The sequence below is a fragment of the Hordeum vulgare genome, chromosome 6H (assembly GCF_904849725.1).
Source record: "Hordeum vulgare subsp. vulgare chromosome 6H, MorexV3_pseudomolecules_assembly, whole genome shotgun sequence".
NCBI lineage: Eukaryota > Viridiplantae > Streptophyta > Magnoliopsida > Poales > Poaceae > Hordeum > Hordeum vulgare.
Window position 1 is genome coordinate 165167587 of NC_058523.1, and position 13235 is coordinate 165180821.

Genomic DNA, 13235 nt, shown 5'->3' on the forward strand with positions numbered 1-13235 from the left:
TATCCTAAAATTTCAAATTAATAATTGCATTAGCATAACACTTAACTATAACTAAAGGACTTCGTCATCGTGCATGGACATTTGAATTGCCGTCAGAGCAATTTGTCAGCTCCTCTCGAACCCTAGCCTTCGGCGAACACATCTCCGCCCTCGATCACCGCCGTGCACCACGCGCACTCATCGTGTCACTCCCTCCTCCTCCTTCTCATTCACCCCTCCCTCGCATCAGTCCCTCCTTCTCCTTCTCCTCCTCCACCCCTTGCTCGTAGGCGATCCCCCTCGGGTTATGTGGTGCCAGATCTTCCGAGGAGCCGCCTAATCCCCTCCTTCCCCGATTGGACGCCCCTTCCCTGACGCGAGGCCAGATCATCCTCATCGCCGTCCATCACGTCGGATCTTCCCAACCACCTCTGAGATGTAAGTGCCGCTGCGATCTCTCATCTTGTGTGGTCCCTTCTGCATAGTACCAATACGATCAGATTTGATTATGGTTTATGGTTTCAGAAAGTTGTGACGAGATTTCAATTGAAAGGAAGTGTAAATCGGATTTATCTAGGACATATTGATGGAGTTAGTTAGGGCTATGTGGCATGAGAAATGTGTCAGCAGATTTGGATTGAAATAAAGTTATTTTGGATTTAGTTAGGAGATACTCCCTCCGGTTCTTTTTAGTCTGCATATTAGCTTTGACTGAAGTCAAAGTATCTTTACTTTGACCAAATTTATAGAAACATGTATCAACATTCACAATGTCAAATTAATATTGTTATATTCATTACTGTCGGGACCCCGATCCTAAGCCATAGGAATCCAGCCTGTAACACATCGCATCCCTTTGTGGTCTCACGCACGGTTAACTCCACGGCTGCAGCCTTACCTTAGCCGGGACCGTTTGCGTCTTTTGACTCACGTATGCGATAGTGTCGCTAGCAATCCAATGTCAAAGAACCCGGATCGACATGTCTAGTCATAAACCAAAGTGGCAGTACCGCACAAGGACAGGCATACATGACCCAACAAAGCAGGTGTCGGTCATCAGCGAATGTAGACGAGTCGTAGCAAGCTACAAGGACTCCATTACATCGCGTGACATTTCCCCAAAGGGGACAGACACAACAGCTAAGAAGGACACATGCCGGTCAACCAATGTGTCCGGAGCAGTAGCGAACTACCAAGGCTCGTTGGATCACAAAGGGGCATTTCCTTGTAAGGAGTGCTACTAAAGTTCACGACTAAGTAATCGAACCCCATACATATCAAGTACGACACACGTACGCATGGCATACCGATATGTATAGATACATCGATGGCATCACAACATAACCATAAACATACAACCTTTATTTAAGAGGCTCGGAAGAGCCACACACATAATATTACACATTAAGGGTCTCACGACCCATAATAGCAGTCATTCAATTACAAGCCAGCGGAAGAGTTTAAACTGTCTGAGTACAGAAAGAAGAACTAGAAGGCACATGGCTTGACTATACTACAGATCCAACGTAGGGCCAGATCGTAGCTGGGACACCAGCTACTCGTCGTCGTCGATGTCTACGAAGAACCCTTCATTAGGGTCATTAGCAACCTGTGCAACATGTATTAAGCAAACATGAGTACGAAGGTACTCAGCAAGACTTTAGGATAACTAACTACTCATGCATGGTATCAAAAGGTATTGTGGGGTTTCATGCGGAAAGCCAGCATTTGACTCGTGGCTAGACAACTTGCATTTTTAAATAATTTTGACAACTTGATTTCTCGCACACGAGTCCACCAACACCACAACAATACACTACCGTGGAATCATTCCGTCTCCATACGGAAATGCCGTCCACGACACTCACGCTTATCTTGACAATTCTATGAGTAGCCATTGAAGTTATCTATGAACAACATATGTCTCCAAGTAGTCCATATCCGCGGACGCGGCTATTCGAATAGATCATAACCCTGCAGGGGTGTACTTCGTCACACACGCTCTCGCCACTTATCGCCATGTGCACGTCATGCACCTAGGCAACCTTCAAGCGGAAGCCCAGCGAGGGAGTCGGCCACGACCGTTAACCACACTAGTACCTAGTCCAGGTTTATCGCCTATCTGAGAGTAACCCGTACGGAAGTCCGGCCGAGGTTTCCGCCACGGCCTCAAACGATGTGCGCAGGGTTCCCAAGCCCACCATCCGGGTGCCACTTGGTACACCTTGCCACTGCCTACCGCATCACGGCCCACCTCTCAGGTCAGCACCATGCACGGCCTCCAGCATTACTATAAACACCCGAAACTACTTGCAACTCCTGGACCGAGTACTACGCGATTAATAGGCCGAGCGGGGTCATATTTCAGGGCCCAGCATGTGGTAGTATCTAGTCTTGGATTACATACACGGAACTCAGTTCCTAAGGACGGTTCCAATGAAACAACCCGCCATGTACTCCTACACAGCCTTTCACCGGTACCTTTACCAAATCAAGTTCAACACACAACCTTTGCTCACCGAACACATTCCACATTTCTGTTCATCTCCCAGATGACAGACCATACACAACTCTAAGCATAGCATGCATAGCAGGATAAGGCACATCATAGCTCAAGCAACTACCAGGTATGCTAGGTTGCAAGGTTCGGCTATTTACTGTGACAAGGTTAGGTCATGCAAAGGAAGTGGGTTCAACTATCGTGGCAAAAGCAGTTGAAGCATTTGATCTTAAATGCAATAAATATGTGCAGGAGCAAGAACATGGGATTTATCGGGATGATCAAAAGGGTTGCTTGCCTTGTTGCTCAGAGGAGGAACGATATCCGTCAGACGGATATTCGGTGGGATCCGAGGGTGCGGAGCCTACCGAAATAAATGGCAACATTCAATAACAATCATATGCAATCAAAATGATGCATGAGCATGGCATGAGAATGCAAGGTGATAAGTTATTATAATCAACACGTATTAGGTTTAGAGTTGATTTGAATCACATTCGAATATCAATTCAAACGGGGGGTATTCTCGGATACCGTTTTAATTGATTCGACCTGATGCTCAGATCAACTTGATGTTAACATGCATGAAATGTCATGTTATGGTACTGATTTGTAATTAGGACAGTGTGTGATCATGGCATTCATAATGAAATTTGAATATTTTCGAAATTCCATTTATAAAGTAATTATAAGAGTTGAATTATTCCTTATTCTACATGTTAGGGTTCTGTAAATTTTTCAAACATAGTTGAAAATAGCATATTCAGAATCCTTGGATTTTTCTGATACTTTTTCATATATAAATTATTTTCATTGGAGTTACAGATTAATTTCTATGAATTTTGGAAGTTTTAAACATTTCTGGAATTATTTTTATACTGGAAAATACTTTTATAGCATCAGCATGACATCAGCAGGTCCATCTGGCCATTGAAAGTCAAACCTGACCAGTGGGACCCACTGGTCAGTCTCTCTGGTCAATTTTAGATTAAGTTTAAACTTAATTAACTGATTAACCTTGCTGGACCCACATGTGAGTGACTGATTAACTTATTTGATTTATTTTTATTATTTTTAAACTCGCCAGAGGCTGGCCCCACCAGTCAGTAGCTCAGGCCAGCCGAGATCCACCGGCGGCGAGGTCGTCCTCGCCGGCGGGGAGCCTCCGGCGATCACCAGCACGGCGGAGGGGCTCGGAAACGGCGCACAGGGGGCCAAATGCTGCGCGGAGAGCACCAGAAGAACTACACATCTCCCGCAGCTCCATTTCTGCACTTAGCCGGGGCTGATCTGGCCGGAGATGACGCCGGCGACGAGCTTGGCGGCGGCCAAGGCTCGGGCGTCATCGGGGTCTTTGATTCAGAGGGAACTACGCTCGGTTCTTAGCTCCTACAGCATCTACGCGTCGACCTGAAGCTGCTGGTGCCCTCGGAAGGACGAGCTGATCATTGGAGGGCTACCGGCGACGAGCGGCAGCGGCGGTCCTCGTCGGGCTCCGGTGAAACTAGAGCTAGAGGAGGGGATCGACGGGGAAAACTTAGGGGAAATGACCGGATGCTCACGGGGAGTGCAGAGCAGGGCTTAGACGGCTCGGGGAAGGCCTGGGGGCGACGAATCGACGGGAGAGGTCCGGCGGCCGGAGGTGGAAGACGATGGCGCCGCGGGCGTTGCAGGGCTCGGGGTGGCTTCGGCTTCTGCAGGGAGGACCAGACCGACGAGGCGGAGCTAACGGCGTGCTCTGAGAGGGGATCCTATGGCTAGGGGCACGGGCAGCTCGAGCTTTGCTCGGCTCCAATGGCGGCAGGAGGGGGAGGAAGAGATCCGGGAGGAGGGAGAGAGCCGACGCTGGGAATGGATAGGTGAGGCCTCGGGGAGCTTATCCCTGGCCTTGCCAGCACGAGGCGGCGGCCAGGCAGGCGCACAGGTGCGTGGCCGCGCCGGAGCTGGCGGCGGCCACCTCCTGCTCCTACTGGTGCGAGGGAGGGGACGACTCAGGGAGATGGGCCGGGCCAGGCTAGGCGACAGGTAAGCTCTTTTCCATTTCCTTCTGTTTTATTTCTGTGTTAATTTCTGACATTGATTTGCTATTTATTTCAGCTCCAAAAAGGTTGAAAAAAATATTTTAAACACACCTGAATATTTGTTATAATATTCCCAACCATTTCCAAAATTTTCAACATTTTTGAAAATTTATAGTTTCTGATTTCAAATTTAAAATTTGAAACAGTGGCTTTTGCATTAAAATAAAATGCCTAAAGTGTCAAGAAAATAGTTTTCTCCAATGCTCATTTACTTTCATGATTTATCAGAAAGTTTGAACATTTCTTGAGGCCATTTTGGGTTCATTGATTTTAACTAGTTTGAGATTTTCTTTATTTGAAGTAGTGGCTAGGGTTTTTGAGTTTTTCCTTTGCCACTTTCTTGATCTTGTTGGAAAATCTTAGATGCAAATGCAAAGAAGACATGAGCACAAGACTAACTTGCTTAAGGGTTAGGGATGTGACAACTCACCCCCACTCAAAAGAATCTCGTCCCGAGATTTAGAAGTCGTCGGGAATAACGCACGATATTCAAGTCGGAGACGATCCTCTCTTTCCCAAGTTGCCTCCTTTTCAGAATGGTTTGACCATTGAACTTTAAGAAACTTGAGGTTTCGACGTCGAGTGGTACGCTCAGCTTGATCAAGAATACGCATGGGGTATTCTCGGTATGAAAGGTTATCTTGGAGATCAAGCGTTTCGTGGTCCACTTCACGGATAGGATCCGAAAAGCAACGCCTGAGTTGCGAGACGTGGAAAACATCATGAACCTTGGAAAGATGCGGAGGAAGTTCCAACTCGTAGGCAACTTCTCCTCGTTTGGCAAGAATGCGAAATGGACCAATGTAACGAGGAGCCAATTTGCCCTTGATACCGAATCGATGGGTACCCTTCAAAGGTGTAACCCGAAGGTAAGCCTTCTCGTCAACTTCAAAGGTCACAGCCTTATGGTGACGATCATATTGTCTTTTTTGACGAGACTGGGCTGTTTTCAACCTTTCACGAATAATGCGAACCTGCTCTTCTGCATCCTGGATCATATCCGGGCCAAAGAGTTGCCTCTCTCCGGTTTCTGACCAATTTAGAGGTGTTCGACATCTTCGTCCATAGAGAACTTCAAAAGGGGCTTTGCCCAAGCTTGATTGGTAACTATTGTTATAAGCGAATTCGGCGAATGGAAGGCACTTCTCCCAATTCATACCGAACGAAATAACACAAGCTCGGAGCATATCTTCTAGTATTTGATTCACTCTTTCTACTTGACCACTTGATTGGGGATGGAAAGCAGTGCTAAAAGATAGGTGAGTCCCCATGGCATTCTGAAAACTTTCCCAGAAGCGAGAAGTAAAGATACTTCCACGGTCCGAGTTAATCTCCAGGGGAACACCATGAAGAGACACTATTCGAGTGATATATAATTCTGCTAGCTGGCTAGCTGTTATACTCTCACGAACAGGAAGAAAATGAGCCACTTTGGAAAGACGGTCAATGACCACAAAGATAGCATTATTTCCTTTCTTGGTCTTGGGAAATCCGGTAATGAAATCCATGCTAACTTTATCCCATTTCCATTCAGGAATAGCTAGAGGTTGAAGGGTGCGAGCAGGCCTTTGATGTTCTTCCTTAACTCGACGACAAACGTCGCAGTTAGCAACGAACTCAGCAATTTCTCTCTTCATCCTGGTCCACCAAAACCTCTGGCGTAGGTCCTGATACATCTTAGTACTACCGGGATGAATGGTGAGAGGAGAATCATGAGCCTCCTTAAGGATTAACTGCCTTAGATGTGGGTTCTTAGGAACCACTAAACGATTCTCGAAGAACACAACACCTTGATCGTTCATGGAAAATTCTTTAGCGTTTCCGCTAAAAATATTCTCCTTGATCCGTGATATACCCTTGTCACGCTTTTGGCCAGCTATAATTTGATCCTTAAGAGTAGGCTTCGCCACCAGAGTAGAAAGGAATCCTTGAGGAACAATATGAAGATTCAACTTCCGAAAGTCCTCATGGAGATGTGGTTGACCTTGTTGTAGCATCAAATTGTTACAATAAGATTTACGACTTAGCGCATCGGCCATAACATTGGCCTTCCCCGGGGTGTAAGTTATCCCTAAGTCGTAATCCGAGATCAACTCAACCCACCGTCTTTGCGTGAGATTCAAATCCGGCTGGGTGAAAATATATTTCAGACTTTGGTGATCAGTGAATATTTCGCAACGATTACCCAGAAGGTAATGTCGCCAGGTTTTTAGTGCATGGACCACAGCTGCAAGCTCAAGGTCATGTGTGGGATAATTATCCTCATGTGGATGCAACTGTCGAGATGCGTATGCGATCACATGACGATCTTGCATGAGAATGCAACCTAATCATGTTCGCGAGGCGTCGCAATAGATAACAAAGTCCTTAGAAAAATCTGGTGGTAGCAACACAGGTGCGGAAGTCAGGCGTCTTTTCAGTTCCTGAAAACTATGCTCACACTGTGGTGTCCACTCGAACTTTTTATCCTTCTTGAGGAGTTCAGTTAGAGGCTTTGCAACCTTGGAGAAATTCTCGACAAAGCGGCGACAATAGCTCGCTAGACCAAGAAAACTCCTAACTTGCTTAACCGATTCAGGTTGATTCCAATCAAGGACAGCTTGAACTCTTTCGGGATTGACAGCAATACCCTTACCAGAGATTACGTGGCCTAGGTAGGTCACTTCTGGTAACGAGAATTCACATTTTGAAAATTTGGCATAAAGGCGATGCTCTCGAAGTTTCATCAATACCAGCCTTAGATGCTCGGCATGTTCTTGTTCATTCTTCGAGTAGATGAGGATATCATCGAGGTATACTACGACGAATTTATCCAAATACTCCATGAAGATTGAATTCATCAGCCGAGAGAAGGTGGCTGGGGCATTGGTTAAACCGAAGGACATAACGGTGTACTCATATTGGCCATAATGAGTAACAAAAGCCGTTTTTGGAATGTCCCCGTTCTTAATCTTGATTTGATGGTATCCCAACCTCAAATCCATTTTGGAGAAGACTGAGGATCCAGCGAGCTGATCGCACAGATCGTTGATCCTCGGGAGCAGATACTTGTTCTTAATGGTGACCAGATTAACTGGTCGGTAATCTACAACCATCCGATCCGTTCCGTCTTTCTTCTTGACGAAGAGGACGGGGCAAGCCCAAGGAGAAGAGCTAGGACGAATGAAACCCTTGTTCAAGGCCTCATCTAGTTGCTTTTTAAGTTCGGCTAGCTCCAGGGGTGCCATCTTATATGGTCTTCTGGCTATTGGAACAGTTCCCGGAACAAGATCTATTACAAACTCTACATCTCTGTCAGGTGGAATTCCTGGCAGTTCCTCTGGAAAAACATCCGGGAAGTCACGGACTACCGGAATGTCTTCAAGTTCCAGAAGAGGGTTGGCATTTAGGGAATAGAGTTGGCATTTGGCAACTCGAGTAGAGACATTTACTATCTCACCCGAGGGATGGGTAAGCTGGACATTTCTAGAATGAGTATCAATCTTGGCATAGTGAGCTGACATCCAGTCCATGCCCAAGATGATATTAATATCCGAAGATTTCAAGGCTATCAACGAGGCTAGAAAAACTAGCCTGTCTACTAGAATTTCATTGTCATAGGTTATCCTAGAGGTTTGCCATTTACTACCAGGGGTTTGGACAACCAATGGGATTGGCATATCACAAAAAGACATGTTATGCAACTGTGCATAACTTTCTGAAATGAAGGAATGAGAAGACCCAGTGTCAAAGAGAACGGACGCTGGGTGATGATTAACAAGAAGCGTACCCAGCATGACGTCGGGATCCTCTGCAGCTTCTTCTGCTGACACATAGTTCACACGGCCACGTGCAGGAGTTGGCTTCACATAATAAGCTTTGCTCGACTTGGCCTGCCCGACGGACTTTCCGGGTTGCTTGGCACCCACATTGTGAGGACACTCACGGGAATAGTGCCCTGGTTCTCCATGCTTATAGCATATCACCTGGTTGGCACGTGGTGCAGCATTGCTAGCTGGACCACCATAAGCTTTTGCTGGAGGGTTGGCCTGATTCGTCTGAGGCGCCACGTAGGATGGCCTCGGAGTGTATCTTGGCGGCAGAGAACTGTTTGGAACCCACAGCCTGCGTTTTGGAAACGCGGAACCAGAAGACGAGCCAAAGTCACGGGAGTGCTTCCTTGTGGCTTCGAAGTCAGTATGACCAGTCTCGGCACTGATCGCTTTGTTGACTAGGGCTTGAAAGCTTGCACACTCATGGAGGCGCAGGTCACGACGGAGCTCAGGGCTCAGACCCTTACAGAATCTTGCTTGCTTCTTGGCGTCGGTAGACACCTCCTTTGTTGCATAGCGGGCGAGATTACCGAACTCGCGGCTATAGGCATCCACAGACAACTTGCCCTGAGTGAAGGCACAGAACTGCTCTCTCTTTCTGTCCATCAGGCCCTCTGGAATATGGTGCAGACGGAAGGCTGCACTGAAGTCTGCCCATGTGGCTACTGGTTCAGCGGGACGCATAGCTTCAAAATTCTCCCACCGAAGATTGGCGGGTCCTTCCAGGAAATACGCCGCAAAGGTCACCTTGTCGGCCTCAGACACATTCGCAGAGCGAATCTTGCGTGAGATGCTGCACAGCCAGTCATCAGCGTCGAGGGGATCGACGGAATGATGAAACTTTGGAGGATTCAGCTTCACAAAGTCATTGAGGGACACTACGGCATTCCTAGGCTGTCGAGCCGTATTCTGCTCAATACGCTCTAGCAGTCGATTGGTCTCCCTTTTGTTTCTTTCTGCCTCAAGCATCACTTCCACCAGAGAAGGCGGGTGAGGCAGGTCTTCCTGCGACGCTTGACTACCCTCACCTTGCTCATGAGCAGGGGCACGGTTCAACCTGGTGAACACCATCCTGACAAACAAACTCATAGCTTAGACCAACATCATATCAATACTAGCTATGGATTAAGAATGTACTGAACACACGGAATGCGGAAATGAATATCCGAACAGCATGGTAACAAACAACTGCTATATATACACCATGGTTCATACACACCCTTACATAGTTCAGTACAACCTTAACCAAAGAGCAAACTACTGAAATTATGAAACTACTCATCAGAGGCTTACAAGCTTCCTATACATTATTTATCTAGGCCTCCGGAATTCATTTCACATTACATGCATACTTCACAAGTCATGCAGGACTGTGAACGTACGGCTACTACCATACTATCCTTCCGCTCACAGCTCAGGCATCCGCATAAAACATCTCATAGAGATTACCTCCATGACCTGGAAGCTCAACCTGCGGATCAGGAAACACTCTAGCCTGAGATCCCTGGGATCCATAAGGACACGGATGTGGCCTTGGTCCCCTGACTGGTGGTAAGAGGGGTCCCCGAAGAGGTGTGACTCCTCCTATGGCTGGCCAGTCAACGTGGGCCGGAAGATGGGTCCTAACAGGGTTCAGCATCTCCATCTCTCCATACCCTGTCTGGACTACCGGTGCCAGCTGCGTCAAAGCTGTCCACAGACGGGCACGAATAGCATAAAGCTCCATACGGAGAGCACGAGCACCCGTGTCTCTGTTCTCTAGCATCTCAACAGTGGACTGCAGAAGTGGATCCTCCATAGAAGAATCAAAATAGACTCCACTGAGGTATCCCTCTTCACCAGGCTGAGAGGCCGGAACATAACAGAACTCTGAATTCTGCAGCAGTGCATGTCTCACTCTCATAATGGTCAGCATTGAATAGGCAACATCTTGTACTGCCATGTCAACAGTGACCCCCAACCCATAGGACCAATGGATTGGCTTCTCCGCTCCAGGGTAATCTGGAAATACCCTAACAGTGCAGATGTACTGGCTCTGGTTGAAGTCTCGGTACTGTTCCTCTACTGTGTACTCGGGGTACCAGCCGTAAGCGCACACCGACATCACCCTGACCAGCATGGCCGTATGACCCGGCACATCAATGCACCTGGTCAGACGTACCACCTGACGAGAAGGACGGCCAGGCATCTGTAAATAGAGAGTAATGCAAAAGCATTAGAGCTCCGAATACAAAATTGGGCAGCATAACGGCTGTAAATGATCAAAAACAAATTTTGAGACAACCCAAAATGGAATAGCATAACCACTCAACTATCAAGTTCAACTCTCTGATCATCAACTTACTTCCTGCTTCCTAGGAATAAAAGAAACCCAATATCTCTTGACCCGTAGTCCTATAAGCTACCGATCGGAAACACGGGCCTAGGAGAAGATGAGTAACCTAGTCCTTAATTCCCGCAGAAGAGACGAGGATGACCAGAATAGAATAACTTGAGAAGAGAACAAGAGTCTTACGTTCCCTTCCACAAACAATTCCTGTATATATAACTAAAGCAATTCTAGACTCAACTTCGACCAGTTTGGCTTAGTAATCCTACAGTCAGTCAGGCTCTGATACCAACGCTGTCGGGACCCCGATCCTAAGCCATAGGAATCCAGCGTGTAACACATCGCATCCCTTTGTGGTCTCACGCACGGTTAACTCCACGGTTGTAGCCTTACCTTAGCCAGGACCGTTTGCGTCTTTTGACTCATGTATGCGATAGTGTCACTAGCAATCCAATGTCAAAGAACCCAGATCGACATGTCTAGTCATAAACCAAAGTGGCAGTACCGCACAAGGACATGCATACATGACCCAACAAAGCAGGTGTCGGTCATCAGCGAATGTAGACGAGTCGTAGCAAGCTACAAGGACTCCATTACATCGCGTGACATTTCCCCAAAGGGGACAGACACAACAGCTAAGAAGGACACATGCCGGTCAACCAATGTGTCCGGAGCAGTAGCGAACTACCAAGGCTCGTTGGATCACAAAGGGGCATTTCCTTGTAAGGAGTGCTACTAAAGTTCACGACTAAGTAATCGAACCCCATACATATCAAGTACGACACACGTACGCATGGCATACCGATATGTATAGATACATCGATGGCATCACAACATAACCATAAACATACAACCTTTATTTAAGAGGCTCGGAAGAGCCACACACATAATATTACACATTAAGGGTCTCACGACCCATAATAGCAGTCATTCAATTACAAGGCAACGGAAGAGTTTAAACTGTCTGAGTACACACAGGACAACTAGAAGGCACATGGACTGACTATACTACAGATCCAACGTAGGGCCAGATCGTAGCTGGGACACCAGCTACTCGTCGTCGTCGATGTCTACGAAGAACCCTTCATTAGGGTCATTAGCAACCTCTGCAACATGTATTAAGCAAACATGAGTACGAAGGTACTCAGCAAGACTTTAGGATAACTAACTACTCATGCATGGTATCAAAAGGTATTGTGGGGTTTCATGCGGAAAGCCAACATTTGACTCGTGGCTAGAAAACTTGCATTTTTAAATAATTTTGACAACTTGATTTCTCGCACACGAGTCCACTAACACCACAACAATACACTATAGTGGAATCATTCCGTCTCCATACGGAAATGTCGTCCACGACACTCATGCTTATCTTGACAATTTTATGAGTAGCCATTGAAGTTATCTATGAACAACATATGTCTCCAAGTAGTCCATATCCGCGGACGCGGCTATTCGAATAGATCATAACCCTGCAGGGGTGTACTTCGTCACACACGCTCTCGCCACTTATCGCCATGTGCACGTCATGCACCTCGGCAACCTTCAAGCGGAAGCCCAGCGAGGGAGTCGGCCACGACCGTTAACCACACTAGTACCTAGTCCAGGTTTATCGCCTATCTGAGAGTAACCCGTACGGAAGTCCGGCCGAGGTTTCCGTCACGGCCTCAAACAATGTGCGCAGGGTTCCCAAGCCCACCATCTGGGTGCCACTTGGTACACCGTGCCACTGCCTACCGCATCATGACCCACCTCTCAGGTCAGCACCATGCACGGCCTCCAGCATTACTATAAACACCAGAAACTACTTGCAACTCCTGGACCGAGTACTACGCGATTAATAGGCCGAGCGGGGTCATATTTCAGGGCCTAGCATGTGGTAGTATCTAGTCTTGGATTACATACACGGAACTCAGTTCCTAAGGACGGTTCCAATGAAACAACCCGCCATGTACTCCTACACAGCCTTTCACCGGTACCTTTACCAAATCAAGTTCAACACACAACCTTTGCTCACCGAACACATTCCACATTTCTGTTCATCTCCCAGATGACAGACCATACACAACTCTAAGCATAGCATGCATAGCAGGATAAGGCACATCATAGCTCAAGCAACTACCAGGTATGCTAGGTTGCAAGGTTCGGCTATTTACTGTGACAAGGTTAGGTCATGCAAAGGAAGTGGGTTCAACTATCGTGGCAAAAGCAGTTGAAGCATTTGATCTTAAATGCAATAAATAGGTGCAGGAGCAAGAACATGGGATTTATCGGGATGATCAAAAGGGTTGCTTGCCTTGTTGCTCAGAGGAGGAACGATATCCGTCAGACGGATATTCGGTGGGATCCGAGGGTGCGGAGCCTACCGAAATAAATGGCAACATTCAATAACAATCATATGCAATCAAAATGATGCATGAGCATGGCATGAGAATGCAAGGTGATAAGTTATTATAATCAACACGTATTAGGTTTAGAGTTGATTTGAATCACATTCGAATATCAATTTAAACGGGGGGTATTCTCGGATACCGTTT